This window comes from Oxyura jamaicensis, chromosome 2 (assembly GCF_011077185.1).
Source record: "Oxyura jamaicensis isolate SHBP4307 breed ruddy duck chromosome 2, BPBGC_Ojam_1.0, whole genome shotgun sequence".
NCBI classification, from domain to species: domain Eukaryota; kingdom Metazoa; phylum Chordata; class Aves; order Anseriformes; family Anatidae; genus Oxyura; species Oxyura jamaicensis.
In genome coordinates, this window is record NC_048894.1 from 37755103 (window position 1) to 37774345 (window position 19243).

Genomic DNA, 19243 nt, shown 5'->3' on the forward strand with positions numbered 1-19243 from the left:
TCCATTTCAAAAAAATAATTTAATGGATAGATTTATAATAGCATTTTAATATAAAAAGAGAACATTGTGTTTTAAAAGATGAAACTTCTTCCAAAGCAAAAAGATAAAATTACTAACTTTACTTTCCTTATACAAAATATCACTGATAAGAGTTTATCTATTTTGTTGAGCCTAGCAAGAAGTTCAACTTTTCAGAGTGTGCTACATGAAGCTTTGCTTGCCTTTTATATAGTGAAGTAATTTTATGGTATTGTGTCACAATGAAGGACAAAGATAAGCCAACTGTTTAGATTCCTCTCCTTTATGTTGTGGCTTTGATCACTAACAATGCTGCGTGAACAGCCAACAGAAGGCTGACATTTCATAAAATATGCAGTGATAAAAACTAATACTGTAGCATCTGGGAGCGATATATAAAATGCAGAAATACACCTAATAACTGTGATCTTAAATTACAAGTTACTAAAAGCAAAATAAGCAGCATACCTAAAAGAAATAGCAAGATTAAGGCAGGATTTTTGTGCTTCTACTCCTAAAAATAAAATTAGCAGAATTAATCTAAGTTATGCTATCCATTATTCTTAACAATTCCTCTGGTTCCCTTGGATCTTAAAAGCAGCCTTGTAGTAGAGTGCTTTTTTGCCGTATCATTAGGTATCAGCAAAAGCTAAACACATTATAAGCCTTCTTTGTGCTGTATTAATGCTCTAATGCTTTGTGAAATCCCCTTTATTGTCTCTTTTAAAATATCAATCACACAAAATACATATAAAACCCAGTGACTAACTATTTGCTGGTGTGGGAAAAGCTGAAGCTCTGCCCTGAACAATATAAGTTAAAAAAAAAAAAAAAAAAAACTTCCAATAAGCTGCATATATTAAGTAGATATCAGAGTATAAATTTCAGTATTTCTGTTTATTTAAGAACAGGTCACATAAAACAGAGAATTGCAACCTAGAAAGCAGTGAATCCCTAAAGAACTTCGAAGTCACAGTAAATAAACCAACTGCTCCTATGCTGCTGTAGCTAGGAAGTTAAAAACAATCCCTGGGTGCATTACAGGGAAATATATGGTAGTATTAAGGAAATTATCTGCACATATGGCATTGCTGGAATACCATATCCTGGCACAGTATCTTCAATTTAAAAGAAAGTTGAAATTAAAAGGGCCTAAAAGGACTTAAAAGAGTTACTATCACGAAAACCTCTTCATGTGTGGGAGAAAGATATTTAAGATCAATATATTTAGTTTATTTATGATAAGATTAAAGATGACTCAACTGTGATCTACAACTTACTACATGTGGAAAAGATGCGATAGTCAATAACTTTGTGTCCTATCATCATTTTCTATGCTTGATTACTGAAATACAAAATTGGATAAATTTAGTCTAGGAACACAATATCTTAATTATTACATCAGGTTAGCTAGGGACATAATGCATTTCCTTTTGTATCGTAAATATCAAGCTCAAACTGAAGTAATGATTTTGATTAAAAAAAAAAAAAAAAGAATTAAATCTTTACCTTGTATTATGGCAAAGATGGAACACATATATAATCAAAATGATCTCTCCTGTACTGAAAGCAGTTTAATATTTAAGAAGCTGCAACACAAAATTAGCTTTAAAAGACAGTTTTACAAACAAACTTTGCTCGCATTTGCAATTCCACAGGTCACATGCTTTTCTCCCATTACTCAATATGAAAAAGTTGCTTGATCTAATGTAGTAATAATTTTAGGAAAAGGTGCAAGCATATTATCTTTCTTTATGACAATACATCATCTAGAAACAAGGAAACAGTGACCTACGTGAAACAACAGGTACGCCAGCCACTGGTCATCCAGAGGTCTTTGGAACAGCAATCCGAAGCTGAAACAATTGAACAAAAAAACAAACATAAATGAATTGTCCCAGGTAATCTGAATATAATGGTGCAAGACCATATGACGCAATAAAAAGGGTAGGACTTTGTCAGCATAGCTGAGATCAGGAAAAATTCCTAGAGACCGAATCTTACTAAGGAAAACAAACACAGCTTTTTAGTATTAGGACCTCATTTTGTAATGGAAGAAAAGGAATTATGCATCAGGTGAAAAAGAATGCAAAAGAAAATCCATATTTGGTGCCTGAAGAACTGTGAAGCATATTTTCTGTCTGAAAAACCCATAACAGTTTAAGTACGTGGGAGGCAATTGTCCTTGTGCTTATAATTAGAGTCTGAATTTAGGGATTTCACTGCTTAATGCACACCCACCCGCCTGTTATTCTTACCATGGTTTTTTATGTCACTTAATGGAGATGAATACTCTTTTCCCACCTCATATTTACATCAAGGCTATTTAATTTTTTTAGGCTGCTATAATAGGTTAAACGGCAGTCTCAACATCACTCTTCATCTCCCACTGGACAACGAATGGCATTATAAGACTGAGAATAGACGAAGGCATATTTACATTCATAATGTTCTTGACTATAACATTTATGTAAATTATGATTTTACATTTGCAAATACTATAATTCTCAGTTTCAATGAATACTTTACTACTCTTTCATCATTAACTTCCTATGTATATTACATGGAGAGAAATAAAGAAACTAAGCGCTGTGATCAGAGAGCTACACATCTTCTGTAAAAGGAAAAAATGCTTTCTTTCTAAATTGATCTTGCCCTTGTATAGACAGGGAGTTGGACTATACCTTGCTGTTCATCTGGCGCAGAGAAAGCATGCAGAGGTTGCTTAAATTTTAACCCAAGTTTTTTCCCCATCTGTATAAATCTTATTTTTTCTGTTCATTGATGAAATGCCATGGAAACACTATGTTAATTACAGGACTGCATTTAGAGTTTGGGAACATGTTTACAGATGTTACACAAGAATGAAAAACTCTGAAATATCAATTTTCATTAGCTAAGCTATTGCTCCACCAAATGGATGGAATGACATTTAAAGATCCTCAGAGTGCAAAATAAACTTTTCAGTTAGAAGAAAATATTCAACTCTCAAACCTACCTTAGCACATACAAATTTACACACAGACACTGTATATTTATATGCACTTGGCCTCAATTTTTCTATCATAGTCAGCTAAATATTTCCTTCAGTCTTTTAACTTCGTCTCTGACCCTAAAAACACTTTCAGAATGAAAAACTGTCAAATGAAATTGGTCCAAATATTCTTATTTGAAACTAGTAACTTTTTTTTCTGTTTTGATAAGAGCTCAGTGTGACATTTTTAGACTGTAAATGCAAATATATGTAATGAAACAGCTCTCAGACTACCAGAGTCTCAGATCTGTGTATCATTTCTGAAGAGGTGATTCCCTGTAACCTTAGGACCACTACACGAATGAAGAAATGTTACTCATCTTAAGGAAGCTAAATTGGGAACTTATGACTAGTTAGGTCGGTCTTGTGAATGTAAATCTTCTGCTTATGTCTATCATTCTCCAAGTTACTCAATGTGTAATCATTAGAAGACTTAACTCGAAATGCAAGCACAGAATACATTCAAACAGAAACTCTTTAACATTAAAAGAACAATGACTTCTCTGGTCACCTTACCTCTGCACCACATAATAAAAACAAATCTAAAGGGCTTTCAAGTTTATTTCCTAGTTTGGCAAATGGAGAATGTGTTGACTCAGATGATGAGTCAAACCAAACCTCCTCTCCTATTTAGTATCTCTTCCCTTTACACAGCTGAACTTGCACCCATTTTCTATATAAAGTATTAGATGTCCTTTGATTCTGCTGAATGCCTGATAAAAGAGAAGCCAGTAGAGGTATCACTGCTAAAATTATGTGAATTATGGCTTCCAAACAGGAATTCATTTGTCCTCAGCACCCTACAACACTGTGAAAAGGGACAGCTATGTTATGGGTTTTTGACAGTAAAACCAACAGGGAAGTTAGAGAGACCTTCACAAACTTACAGAGTTTGTACTGGAAACAGTCAAAACATTTTAATATCATTCTCTGCACATATGCTGCAGGGGAAATATGGAAAACTTATGCTAGCCTCAACATTAATTTCAAAAAATTAAAATAATCACAAGAAATAAGATGCTGTAAAACACTTCAGTACTGCCAAATTCTTGTATGCATCTTTTACCATGATTCTTCCAAGAACTCCACACAAAGATCCTTTGATGTTTTAGGCTCTTGCATTTTAAGTGTGCCCACTAATAATACTTTGAAGAAAGCAATACATCACATGAGTAGTATGAGGAAAGTTACAAAACTACACTAGTCCAATTTTCTTTTCAAAGAATCTAGGAATACATAGAATATCTCTGCAAAGTGAAACTAAAATAATGTCATAAGCTAAGAAACTTGCTGAATATTAAAATTTTATTTTTGATATAGTATAAGACATAACAGAAGATGAACTGCTTCATATTGTCTTTTGGAGTAAGAAAAAGGGTTTGTATGGGAATGTTTTTATATTTTTCCTAGTCTATTACATATCTTTGCTAACAGCTAAACATTGAAGTGAAAAAAAAGGCATGTTTCCCCCCCAATTTGTGGCAAATCCATGCAACTTTCATATCTATAGTTTTCATGCCCCAAAATAATCTGTAATTCATTCAACATTTACACTTTATTGATGAAAGTAACAAAAAAGAAACACATTTGCAGATTGAGAAAATCAGTAACAGTACAAAAATTCAGAAAAGTACCATTGTATTTGCTTCTTAAGACTAAATCTAAAGGACCAACAGGAAACTAAGTACAATCTGTGCTTTCAAAAGCAATGTGTAATTAAGGTCTCCCTACCATTTACTCAGGGAAGAAATACTATTGCTTCTGGATTTCATATTCATTAAAATCATTTTATTGTCATTTTATGGTATGAGCATCTCCAAGCAAGAGTGTCTTGATCTATTTGTTCTTCTTGGATCCCACTATGGAGTATATTTCTGGGATTTTAAAAATAATCTAGATTAATGTAACAAATAAAATTTGAACAACATTTATAACAGAGTAATTCGTGCAATGGGTCTACAACTTCCATGCAAAAGATAAGAAATAAAGTGAGTTTAAAGATACAAATCATCTTGTGATTGTGCTTTTACATGACTTCAATACTGTAAAGCATGCATGTTCCTGAACAATAAAACCAACAATGACCCATTTCTCCAAAATCTAGTTTGACCACTGGTACCAGAATCAATGCTTATTAACGTAATGCTTATTTAAAAAGATCTTACAGGATCAGACAGGTAACATTGAGCAAAAGACTTCAAAGGCAGATGGCAAACTTTTAGTAATACTTTAAAAATTTTAAGTTGGTAGAACCACTGTTTTCAAAGAAAGTGTTTAATTTGAAGTCATACACTGCAGAATTAAGAATTTGTCCTAGTAGCAAATTTAGTAGCACAGTATTTAATGCGGAGGAGGAGAGAGGAAAGAAAGAATGACTAGGACAGACATGAAATACAGCCCTTTCCCCTTCAAGAGATGTGGCAGCCAATTTTCTACAACTTTTTTCCTTAAAACCTTATTTGAATTACCACAACTTTGAACCCTTGGCTCTGTCCAAGGGCAGCTTAGGCTTCAGAGCCACGCTGCCCAAAATGAAGCAAAGGGGGCAAGCCTGCTAGGAGGCAGGGGCAAGAGAGATGCAGCAAAGAACCTAAGAACAATGTGAAGCATTACTGATTTCATGAAGTGATGACCAGCTATATAAAGCAATCCCAACAGCTCCAGAAGTAAAGCTACAGGAGCTTTAGGAGCTGTTTTTTTTTTTTTTTTTTTTTTTTTTATTTACATTTATATATATATATTTTATTTTATTATATATATATATTTATATATATAGGAGCTTTTTTATCAGTGAGGAAATAGTAACATGTACATGTTCCTCACATGTACTCTTGTGAGGAATTGATATAACAACCCTGGACCCGTTTTTCATCCTTCAAAGCTATGTAGAAAAATAGTATGTTCTTAGCATTCAGATACCTCTCTCTATAGCCACTATCTGCAATACAACCATAAATTAATCACAAGAAGATAGGTGCATGGACCACCCATGTTGCAGGAACAGCAACAAAAACACCTGCAGAAAATGTCTTTTTTTTTTTTTTTTTTTTTTTAAGACTTGTCTGGAAATGAAATGGTCTGTTTGTACAGATGTGTGATGACCTCTATGAGCTGCCTAACAGTGTAACAAATGGGTAATTTAGTTGCTCCACAAACCACAGATTACTGTAGTATTTAAGAAGAGATGCCATCTGTAACATGATTGCAAGTCACCAGATAGTGCTTTTAAGGCTGGTATAGAAGTTGTTTATTTGAACTTAAAGGAAGTAACTGACAAATTATAGAAAAAATATATGTAAGATGTCACTTATTCCAGAGCATGTTAGAAAATATGTAACATAACTTAAAGACGTCTTCCTAGAAAGTAGTGACTTTCGAATTATAACCACATTCTGAAGTATTATTATTTCCTATTTCCTTATTAATTATTTCAATAGTGAAACATGCTTGACCACGTTCACTATGATGTCAAGTGAAAAAAATTGACACAAGTAATTGGGAAGTGTTAAGTCAAACACTGATATTGAAGAAGGCTGGGATAATTTCAAGCAGAGGGAAAAACAGGAAAATAAATAGCTGGCATTTGTAAGTACTCTGTCTTCAGTGAAATTACTGGTCTTAAATATACGTTTAAGAACATAGGAATAATAAATAAAACATATGAAGTGTGTATTATCACTTTCCCACCAAAGAAATCTCAACAAGATTTAATTCAAGATCTGAAAAATCTATAGCCTACCAGTCTTGAAACAACTGCCAGGCTTGCCATGAAGCACACGAATATATAATTTTAAAGCAGTTATATTAACATCTGAAATATTAGGGTTCCTCAAAAACCTAAACTGCAATGTCCTTTTCTGAAGTAATATTCATTGCTTTCCTTAATAATGTTTCTATTTTCTTATTTTCCTAAGAAGACCTGTAGGAAGAAAAATGGCCAAGGACAGAAGCGATTCACCCTTCAGCAAAAGGGACGAGGAAAGGAAACAGGTGCCTTTTGGCAGTCTATTTTAATCATGAAGACAAAGCAGGCAATTTCATTTTTCTTTCTTCCTTGCTCATTTGCACTCAGCAGCCAACAAGAAGCAGCAGATCTATTGATTACATGCATGGGTACGTAAAATCAAGAGATAAAATGGAAGGTGGAGCAGCAGCTACCGCTTTGAGTTTGCAACTCCGCTATCAAGACTTACCCGTCGCCTGGTCTACTACTGAACAAGCATAATAGCTACTTTGCAAATGAAAGATATCTAGCAGGTTACATGGAAACCACTGCTGCCTGAAGCTAGGTCTTCTTCACTGGTCTGAACGTTGCCTCCAACACACTGAGTGAGAGAGGAGGGAAGCATTTCAGCACTGAATTTGGCTCACTCTGAATTCACCATGGGGTAGAAGCCAACTTTGATGAAAGACTTACTGCCTAAAAGAAAGATTTCCCAGGCTTGTTCATGAGCATACAAATCTTGCTCTATATTAAATGTATATTGAGCTAACCAGAATAGTCAAATGTTGCTATAGCAATTTTCAATAAAAATTTTAACTAGTTTTTGAAAGACACATGTTCTCTAGTAATAGGAAAAAAGCTATTTTTGTTAGTTTCTCTAAAGAAAGAAAAAGCCATTCCCAAAATTATGCACATCAGTACAATGAGTTCATTATAATTATTTACTACAGCATTATCATGTCATTTTTGAATTACATAAAGTTGGATGGAATGAAAACTGTTCTTAATATAACCTATAATAAGCAATATAAACACTTGAAAATGTTGAAACCATATATCCAGACTTGCATATAGAAACAGTAAACCACCAAAAGCATGAGTCTTTACTTCTCAATTCTTTTTGACAGTTCCAAAATTCAGGCACACATCCAGAAGAACTTTCTGCCCCATGTCTGGTCAGTAAAGAAATTGAGGTTAACCTTTAATTTTTAATGTCACCTGCAGCCAGTGACTGCTTTTTCTAATGTAAGTGACAGATAAACAGAAAAACACTCCCAAGATGATACACAAAGCACCACACACCATAAGTGCATTTTTATTTTTATACCAACTCAATTTCTCAAATGGATAACCAATGTTCCTACTAATTTACATTAAGAATTGAGTGAGGCATGAAAATTGTTCTGATGCATAGACTCTATTTCTTTAATGTACTGCACAGTGTTCTGTAATGTACTGCAACACCAGAAAAAACTAACTACACTTGAAAGGTACAGAAAGTGTACATACAAAACCACAAGCACATACATCTCTTACAAAATCACTTCAGATAGGGTTTTAAATTATCCAGATCAGCATGAAGGAAAATAACTAATTAAAGTCACTGATGGAAGTCGGTAAAAGCAAAAAAAAAAAAAAAAAAAAAAAAAAAAAAGTTCTTATTGAGCTTCCTGACCTTTAATCTGTTCAACTCAAGTTTTTCTGTAGATCAATACTAGTACACTAAATCTACATTGCCAGCATTTTAACTTTCTAATTTCTTTACACAATTCATTAGTATCACTCTAACATTTGCAAGATAGTTCCAAACTAAACAGGGGGAATATGGCAAATTGAGGTAATATAATCTAGATATTTAAGGCAAAATTGGCAACTCTTGAACAGCAAACATTGTATCACCACTAAATGAGACCACGTTGCTAATGTAAGAAGTTTGAATTAGACATTAAATTGCCCCTCCAGGTCAGGACTGAGGGCATATTATGGGAGAAATCAAGTCGATGGGGCCGGATGGGATCCACCCAAGGGTACTGAGAACTGGCAGAGGAGCTGGCCAAGCCACTATCCATCATTTATCAGCAGTCCTGGCTATCGGGGGAGGTCCCAGCTGACTGGCGGCTAGCGAATGTGACGCCCATCTACAAGAAGGGCCGGAGGGCTGACCCGGGGAACTACAGGCCTGTCAGTTTGACCTCAGTACCAGGGAAGCTCATGGAGCAGATCCTCTTGGGAGTCATCATGCGGCACTTGAAGGGCAAGCAGGCAATCAGGCCCAGTCAGCATGGGTTTATGGAAGGCAGGTCCTGCTTGACGAACCTGATCTCCTTCTATGACAAAGTGTCGCGCTGGGTGGACGAGGGAAAGGCTGTGGATGTGGTCTACCTTGACTTCAGCAAGGCTTTTGACACCGTCTCCCACAGCATTCTCCTCAAGAAACTGGCTGCTCTTGGCTTGGACTGGCGCACGCTTCGTTGGGTTAGAAACTGGCTGGATAGCCGGGCCCAGAGAGTTGTGGTAAATGGAGTCAAATCCAGTTGGAGGCCAGTCACTAGTGGCATCCCCCAGGGCTCGGTGCTGGGGCCGGTCCTCTTTAACATCTTCATCAATGATCTGGACGAGGGCATTGAGTGCACCCTCAGTAAGTTTGCAGATGACACCAAGTTAGGTGCGTGTGTCGATCTGCTCGAGGGTAGGAAGGCTCTGCAGGAGGATCTGGATAGGCTGCACCGATGGGCTGAGGTCAACTGCATGAAGTTTAACAAGGCCAAGTGCCGGGTCCTGCACCTGGGGCGTAATAACCCCAAGCAGAGCTACAGGCTGGGAGATGAGTGGTTGGAGAGCTGCCAGGCGGAGAAGGACCTGGGAGTGATAGTTGATAGTCGGCTGAATATGAGCCAGCAGTGTGCTCAGGTGGCCAAGAAGGCCAACGGCATCCTGGCTTGTATCAGAAATAGTGTGACCAGCAGGGCTAGGGAGGTGATCGTCCCCCTGTACTCGGCTCTGGTGAGGACGCACCTCGAGTACTGTGTTCAGTTTTGGGCCCCTCGCTACAAGAAGGACATCGAGGTGCTTGAGCGGGTCCAAAGAAGGGCGACGAAGCTGGTGAGGGGCCTGGAGAACAAGTCCTACGAGGAGCGGCTGAAGGAGCTGGGCTTATTCAGCCTGGAGAAGAGGAGGCTCAGGGGCAACCTTATCGCTCTCTACAGATACCTTAAAGGAGGCTGTAGAGAGGTGGGGGTTGGCCTGTTCTCCCACGTGCCTGGTGACAGGACGAGGGGGAATGGGCTAAAGTTGCGCCAGGGAAGTTTTAGGTTAGATGTTAGGAAGAGCTTCTTTACTGAAAGGGTTGTGAGGCATTGGAACAGGCTGCCCAGGGAGGTGGTGGAGTCACCATCCCTGGAAGTCTTCAAAAGACGTTTAGATGTAGAGCTTAGGGATATGGTTTAGTGGGGACTGTTAGTGTTAGGTTAGAGGTTGGACTCGATGATCTTGAGGTCTCTTCCAACCTAGAAATTCTGTGATTCTGTGAAAGCAAACAATGGCTCCCACTTAAGCTATGTTTCACCAGTTCTGTGGAAAGCAGACTTCAATGCAGTTATCCATCACTTTTAAAACCACATACTACAGAGTATTTTCAATTGTCTTCTAAAATTTAGTGTGGTAAATTGGGCGAAAAAAGCACCTAAGCTCATAAAATAAAAGTCAGTTTAAAGAAAGGGTATTTAAAATAATTTTAGAACAACTACAGGAAACATCACAAACACCATCTTTGTAAGTGCTAAAAGTGTTACTGACATTAATGAAAATGAGGCAAAATCAGTAGTGTTTTTTTTTTTTTTTTAAGATAAAAAAAAATTAACTCACATATTTGGCAGATGTTCAAACCCAAACAAGACAGTTGTCCTCAAAATGATATTCTCCCCACCCTCAGCAGTCAGTAGTATTGGGATAAAGATAAAGCCCAGTAATTATCACAAACAAGGGAGTTGGAGTAGCAGTCCTGGCACCACACTTCTGAACTTGACTTTTGGATGGAGAATAAAGATGCTTGATGAAAAAATGCCCCAAATATTAAATTTTTAGTTTGACTTAAATTAAGGCACTGCACTTCTTATGAAAATATCCATGTAACAAAAAAAGTCTGGTGACTGAAGCTATTTTTTTTCCCCAAAGTTGAATAAGTCTTTCACACCATCATGCAGCAGAAGAGATAGAAATAACATGTAAAATAATGCCAAATGGTACAATTTATTTTATAAATTTATATAAATAGTAATATATATTTTATATATTTATTTTATTTATAATAATAGTAGAGAGAGTACTATGTAGATTCAAAAGACAATTGCTGAAGTTTTACTATCTGGAAAACAATTCCAGGGTCTACAAACCCTACTGGATGGGGCTTTGGGCAACCTGGTTTTGTGGAAGTGTCTCTGCCCATGGCAGAGGGGTTGGAATTAGAGCCCCTTCCAACCCAGCACAGTCTCTGATTCTATCATTATGAAGACATCTTCAGTATTCAACCTGAAATTTTATTTTATATCAACTTTCAATTCTTGGCTATTTCTTCACATTATTTTCAATTCTTACTTTTCTGACTGAAATTAAAAACATGTACTTTACAAATTTCAGTAACTTGATAGTTATGTGTACTTTCAAGATAGTAGTTAATTCATTATTAATAGACAAAAAAATATCATACAGGGTTTAATAGCACACTACAGATGGTTTTAAACACACTAAGAACGTTCAAAGCTTTGGTTCTAAAAAAATTAAGAAATCAAATTCCATCAACTGATCAGGGTCTCTATCTGAGATAATTAAACTCTATACACTAAACAATGGAATACTCTGATATTTTAAAATAAATTTCATATTAAAAATATGGAAAGTTAATAGTACTGAATTGGAAACAGTATCTTTCCTTTTTGAGAAGCTGGTACCTTACCCTATTTCTACAATGTTTAAACATCTGAGTACACAACTATCCAGGCACCTTTTAAAAATAAAAAGTCCTAGGAGGCACCTATGTCATAGAAGCACCCAAATAGCTTGGTAATCTGTTGTCAACACAAATTAAACTGCATTTAGAAATAAGCCATGAAAACTTTGCTCACTATGAAGGAATCAAGTTAGGGATTTCGTTTTAAGAATTTAAATTAAATACACTTGTCTACACATGAGAATATTACGCAGTTCCCACTAAATAATGTTAGTTTCTTACTTAGATTATCATCCTAGTGTAATATACGAGCATATAGATATATTTTTTATTCTAAAATATACTTTGAGTTATTAAGCCTGGCATTAAATTTTGTAACAAGATGTAATATATCTAATTCAAGAGGGCTTAGAGTATTCCTGTATTACTTATTAATATGTTAAGTGAATGTTTGGACAATTGAATTCAACTAGGTTTTTAACTAAAGCATGTGACAAAATACAATTTTCAGATTACATAGTCCATTTGTCATAACTATTGCTCCTTCTAATTTCTATAGGTGTTAACAAATTAAGCAAAAAAAGCAGAACTGACTACACACAGAGCAGAAAAGAACTCGGAACTTAAAAGCAACTATCGGCATATGGCCATTAGCAAAGTATCCTTGCTGTTCTACTTCCCCAGTCCCTTCTTTTTTGCTTTTTATACCACCTTCCTGCCTTTACACCTTAAAAGAAGCTAAAGCCTACAAATAAAGAACTGTGAATATGCATACTTCCTTGCCACAGTGAGGCCACAGCCTGGTACTGAAGTAATAATGAAAAATAACCGAAATATTGCCTCAGATATCAAAGCAAAACAGTCACAGCTGGATCCGATCAGTGATTGGCATACTTAGGAAGATCGATATATTGAATATATTAATCTTGTAAATTCTTACTGAAACCAATAAAACATCCCCAGCTGACGGTTTAAATAATGTTTACGTAGCAAAGGAAATACAAAATATTACTCTACATGAGTTTTGAAAACAGAGGTGGTGCCAATGTATTTCATAGCAGTGAGGCTCAATGGTTTTCTCACTGCTGTAATACTCGTTTAAAAGAAGTTACACTGCAGAACAGTTTCCATCTCTGTGCTGATGTTGAGTTTTCAATTAATAGAATTAGAGTTTGGAGAATGAGAAAAGCATGTTTCCATTTAAATATTTGAACTAGCTTAAACCAAGAGACAGATTTACAGAGAATATGAAAAAAAAAACTAAGTGGAAATGAAGATACGAATAAATTACTGAAATAATTTACGAAAGAGAATACAGGATTATGTTAAGATTTGCATAACATGACATAAAATACAGATTATTTTTCTTGAAAACTAAGAGAAAAAGTAACTTGAATACACCAACTAGCATTGAGGCTTAGCCCCAGCAGGCAGCTTACCACCACACAGCCACAGGGGAGACTCAGAAAGTGGAAGTGCAAGATCTCATGGGTTGAGATAAGGACAGCTTACAAGGTAAAACAAAAGCTGTGCACACAAGCGAAGTGAGACAAGGAATTCATTTGCCACTTCCCATCAGCAGGCAGATCAATGTTCAGGCACTTCCAGGAAAGTGGGGCTAATCACATGTAATGGTTTCTTGGGAAGACAAACGCCATCTCTCGGAACATGCCCCCCCTTCTTCCTTTCCCCTAAGCAAAATGGATGTGGGACATCCCTTTGGTCAGCCTGGGTCAGCTGCCCTGGCTGTGCCCCTTCCCAGCTTCTTGGGCACCCCCAACCTCCTCGCTGGCCGGGCAGTGTGAGAAACAGAAAAGCTCACTTTGAAGAATCCAAACTAGCCATTTCTGGAACCTACAAGGAAACTACAGAAAGAAATAGCGTGACAAAGGAGGACAGTTCTTAAATATTACTTACAGAAATAGTCTTTTAAATATGAAATGATGAGCTTTCCTCAGTTGTGTAGATGCATGCATAGATATAAGATGGAGGAAGGCAAGAGTTCAATAACAATTCAAATTCTAGAAAAAAGGTACTTAACAACTAGAGCTACTCCAGTGTTGAAACAAGTAGCTATCAGGAAGAAAATGAAGAACATTTTAATTTAGGCTTTTAAATTGAAGTGTTTAGGAAAGCTACATATTATAGCAAACAAAATAGTCATAGTTGTGCATATTTTTGAGAGAAGTTTCACATGGTCTGCTGATCTTAAAATTACATTCCTGCTTGAAAGAACAAGAACATGAAAAAAAAAAGCATACTTTACCACTTGTTTTCCTAAGTCTCACTTCACCATCCTTTCAACATATATCAAACTAAAACCACTTAACAGAGCACGGGGAGGAACACAGAGTGGAAACAAAGAAGATACTACATTTATTCTGCTTTGCTCTGCTCTTCCTCCCCAACACTTTCCCTCAAAAAGAAATTTCATAACTGAGAATAAATGTAGCAAATGGTATAAATTACCTTAATATTTCACTGTTTTAATAAATACATTTGTTTCTTTTCCCACTGAGATCTGATGGTGTTTCAAAGTTATATGCTGGCCTAGAACTGAATTTATTTCACAAAGTCTTTCCATTTAATAAAGTAAACTTAAGACTGAATGCTAGTTTTGAAAAGCCACGTTTTACTTTATTGAAATCAGTACATATTAATACAGTTCAATAGTTAAAACCATATATATTATATATATAACAGCATTAAGCTGTACTAAAAGTATTTTAAGAAAAAAAAAAAATAAAAATAGAATATATGACGTATGGAGTTTGGTTACTGAAGAGAGTCCAGGAATGTCCCACTTCTGCATTTCCTCTCAGGTACACATATGCACAAAAGGGCATTTTAAGACAGCAGAAGTGAGTAAGATACTCACTTGTATAGGTCTATTAAATCTGTGAATGCAGGAGCTGCTGCATTTCACAGTCTATTATTTATATGACAGAATGAAGATCTGAAAACATGAAATATAGCCTTAAATTATTCACTTATTCTTTTCACAAAAGGAGAAACCGTCAATCTAACACTAAAAGACTTCAAGCATATTTCTAAAGGTTTCACGAAAATTGTCTTATTTATCAAAATTTTATTCCTTCCGTTTGTTCATTAAATACTGTAGCTTTGCATTAAGGTCAAGCAGTGTCAACCAATTACCGTTGCTTGAAAGTCTTACTTTCTTAATACTCAAAGAAACCACAGTATATAGTGAATTATTTTAATAGGCAAACTGAACACTGTTTACCCAAAGTACATTTCAACCATAAAAATGTATTTTAAGGGCTTCTATCAACAATCAATTATAGCACTATTTATTACTACAGCAGCATTAAACATGATTCTTTGTCTACTTAAATGACAGCCATAAAAAATACACTTATTTTAGCATATTCAGCAATATTCTCTCTTAGCTCATACTAAAGAAAAGTAACAAAAATTAAGTGACCTATAAAGCAAACTGAAAGGTAAAATAGAAAACATCAAATTTCAAAGAGAGAGCATCAATTGTTACAAACATTGTGGCTTCTGTCCCTGCCAGCTGTAGGTGAGCAAGAGGACTCAACTCCTAGACAGACCTTGTCAAAAAAAAGAAACAAAAAATAAAGAAAATAAAACCTGCTTTCACTGCTCCTGATGTTATAGCTTTATTTTAGGGTAAAATTCTCCATCTTGCAATATACAAGGAAAACGGGCAGGTGAACAACTGATGAATGAGATTGTAAGTGGTTACACACAAATTCATTGAACATCAAGGAAAGGCCACCCACAGGCCATCATACCAAATACCAAAGTCACAGTCATTCAGGGTAAAAGCTTTTCCATAATGTATTTGGATACAAGCATTGAGGAGAGACTTCCCACTGCCCTACTTCATTTTTTTCCCCAACCCATGTTAATGTCCTAAGATTCAGTATGCTGAAATGTTTCATATGTAATCACCTGTATTTACATTTCACATAAGCAAGAAGAAAAATCTTGGATCTCATTTCCCTCTGGAATTGACTTGTTTAATCCCATTCCACCTGGCACATAAGATGTTATGAAAGAACACTTCATTTTCTATTGGCAACCTTTGAAATCTTATTGTTATGAACCTAATTGTGCCTTTCTGAAATTGAAGAACGTTTCTACAACACATCCTCTCAGCTAGAAAAAAATATGTATCTCTCTGTCCTGTATCAGTTAGACCCACAATGATTTAAGACAAACATACTGTTGGTACAAACAAGGAGTAAATGAAGGAATAATATATTTTTTTAAAATCTTGAAAAAAGTCAAGCTGAAAATTGTAAAGAAAGAGGGACTGTTGAGGGAAAGAGGGATGTAAAGAAGAGGACCTGTTGTCTCATTATTTCCAAGATGTCAGAATAGAGAAAAGAAAATCAAAACAAGTAGGGAAAAAATGGAGGTGGGAGGATGGTGAGGGCAAGGCCCCTTCTCCTGTGCTCCTACGTGGCAAATTCTGGTGTACCAGTGAAACCTGCAACAATTTTAGAACCAATTATTCCCCAACTAAATTTCAGTCTACAATGATCTAGAAGATGTAACACAATAAATAAAAAAGTACAGATCTCTTCAAGTTTATCTGAATGACTTCACTGGAAAGGTCTTAGCAGTCGTAATGCCTGAGAGGTGACAGCAGATATGATGCAAGCTTGAGATGAGAGAGATTTCAAACATGCCCCACATTGTCAATACTGATATAATAAAAATACAGTCTAGACATAATTGCCATAGGCTGGACACAAAAATGGTTCAAATCAGGGAGCAAAATGTTCTTTAAAAGAAGAAATTAAACAGCTGTGTCACACTGCATTAATATTTCACGTGGATCACAGAGAGATCTGTTTCTATCTGGTATTTTCATAACAATCCTATTGACTGGAAGGCAGCGTCATGGTGAAATCTGCAGCTAATGCAGTGCTGGGAAAACAGCAGCACCTTAGAGGAAAGGATCTAAGTTTCTGAATGCTTTTGAATAATGGCAGATATCAACAAGATGATTCAATAAAGACAAATCAAAAGTGCTACATTTTGAAAGGACATGAATATAACAGACAATAACACAAAACAGATTGGCAATCAAACACTACAGTGGAGTCAATGGATAGAGATGATCACAAACCAATATACTAAATTTAGTGGTATCTTTCAAAGAGAGATATCTCTCTGAAATATGTTGACAGGCATGGGGGGAGTGAGTGTGCAGATATGAACGCGCATGTGAAGAGGTAATTACTACTTCTTTCCATCTCTTACTGTGTTTTATTCAGTTTGGGCATCAGAACTGTTGGAAAGATATGGGTAAATTATGAAAAGTCAATGGGAGTATGACTTCTAGGAGCTCTGGTGGTACTTGCCTCACAGAAGCTTTTCAAGACTAGGTTAGACAAATTTACTCAATCCTGCTGCCGAAAAGAAGATTGAACTAGCTGACAATCTAATCTTCTAGGCAATAATGTATTTCTCCAATAACATTCTACCTGCCACAGCCAACTATTGTCAAAGACTGAAAAAAAAAAATAAACGGAAGGTTGCCTCTGTCTGTCTTCAACAACAGCCTAGGTTCGATCTTACATACCTCCAGTCTTCAGACGCCCAGACTCAAAACCACCACATCAACTTCCTTTACTACTGGACTGGTGGAGAGGAGCAATTCTGCATAGATGCTTTTAAATTTCCTCAACTTGAGCCAATACTAAACTGAGGATGACCGTAGATAACTTTTCCTATTTTATTATTCTTTGGCTAAAATTACCTAGAACCTCTCATAAGAAAAAATGTATTGTGGATCATTTTTATTTTCATGTTACATATTGTGACCCTAAAAGGAGCATGAACAGCTTTGTATATGAAAACCTTATGCACAGACAGTATAATTAAAAAACTGATATCCTGAATTTCACAATATGAATACAACGTGGTTTTAGAAGGCTTCCTTTCCCTATGCTGTCTTCCTTCAGCCATTTTATGGATACGTGTCGACAATTCCTTGCCTTATGTACTGTAAAAACTTCTGAGAATTATTTGCAAAATGAGAGTAGCATGCTATTCAACAGTTCTGAGAAGTAGAAAATAAAGTAGAAAATTTCTGTTTTACGAAAAATGTCATTTCAGCATAGTCAATTAGAAGAAATGGATCTGCTGTACTGATGAAACCATCCTAGTGAGGATAAAGAGAATAAGCTCTGCTTTTCTAGATTCATCAGCTCTACTGGATAACCCTAGCCAGCAGTGGGAGATATGGAGGTGGGTTGTAAGATAAAGAACAAGCTAGAGGCAAGAAAAGCTGTTATAATTATAGCTGGGAACACAGAATTTGTTAAAGGAAGTCTACTGTATAATTACATTTGAAAATTTAGCAAGATGCCCAGAGGCTGGCTTGCAGCTGTCAGGAACTGGTAACACTAGAGTTGTGCTCAAGAGGCAACCACTATTGCGGCTGAGCATACCTCCCTGTAGTTGAGCTGGCTTTGATAAAGCAAAGCAATAACTTCAGCTAAAATTAGTAAGATTACACAACACATGAGATTATACCTATTCTCAGTAAAAAGTATTCAGAGACTGGGCCTTATTTTAAAGGAGGCTAAATATGTAGCTGCTGTTTCTGTACTACGTTAAATATATTTTTACAGTGAGTGGTAATGGTATTATATTTTGTGATTTACGTATTTTATTTAATAGCAGTTGAAATTCAAGTGTATTTTAAGATACTAAGTCATAATCAAATTAACCTCATCTACAGGTTAATAACACCTTGCATACAAAATCACAGTTCTCACTTTGGTTTGCATGACCCAGTCAAATGAAAAAGAATAGGTGGAATGCAGACAGGATGCAAGATAAAGAAAACATCTGCATATCTGTTTTCTTCTTTGGATTTAGAGCTGAAGTACTATTGCTACTAAGAAACAAATGGCAAACTACAAACACTTACCCAAAGTATTAATCTGCAGACAAAGTTCTGTAGTTTCTACAGTTCTGATAAAGTATGAGATATGATTAAGACACTTTCGAAAAAAAAAATGGGACTAAACATATAAAATTTCATGTTATGTGAAATTAATGTTTCTATTTCAAAAAGTTTAGTGTGGTAATTCAAATATTAGCAAACTAAGCGTTGAGCATATTTCAGCAAGACTTTTTAAGATTTAATCCTGCACTGATATTTAAAAATAACACAAACCTTAAATATTACTGGTATTTAAAACACATCTGGATAAAGAATTGATCAAGAACTGTAACACTCATAAATTTGATCATATTTGGAATGCCAGCAGAATTTAGTGTTGTATCTTCATATTATCACTACAAGAAAATAAAAAGGAGAGAGAGCAGAGACTGCAAGTCTAGGAGACTTGGAAAGAGATCAGAGACTTCAAATCTAAAACAACGGAACTTTGACAGCCATTTCTTGTATTTCAAACTTATGTTTTTAGGAGTAATTTAAGTAGATATGCCTACTTGGTATTATGGACTGCAGAGAATGTAAACTGAGGGTTATTTAACCTTTAACTAAACC

The 19243-nt window shown here is 35.7% G+C and overlaps 1 protein-coding gene across 3 annotated transcripts in view; it reads right to left on the reverse strand.

Annotated features, from left to right (window-relative positions):
* The window catches only part of TBC1D5 (TBC1 domain family member 5), a 319441-nt gene that overhangs the window by 242603 nt on the left and 57595 nt on the right, over window positions 1–19243 (reverse strand). For 2 of the 3 annotated variants that reach the window (XM_035319858.1, XM_035319860.1), the window contains one exon: window positions 1814–1874. The exons of the other annotated variant lie outside the window; for it this stretch is intronic. The gene's annotated coding sequence lies outside the window, so the exon portion shown is untranslated. The remainder of the gene's footprint in view (window positions 1–1813; window positions 1875–19243) is intronic. 3 annotated transcript variants of the gene reach the window in all.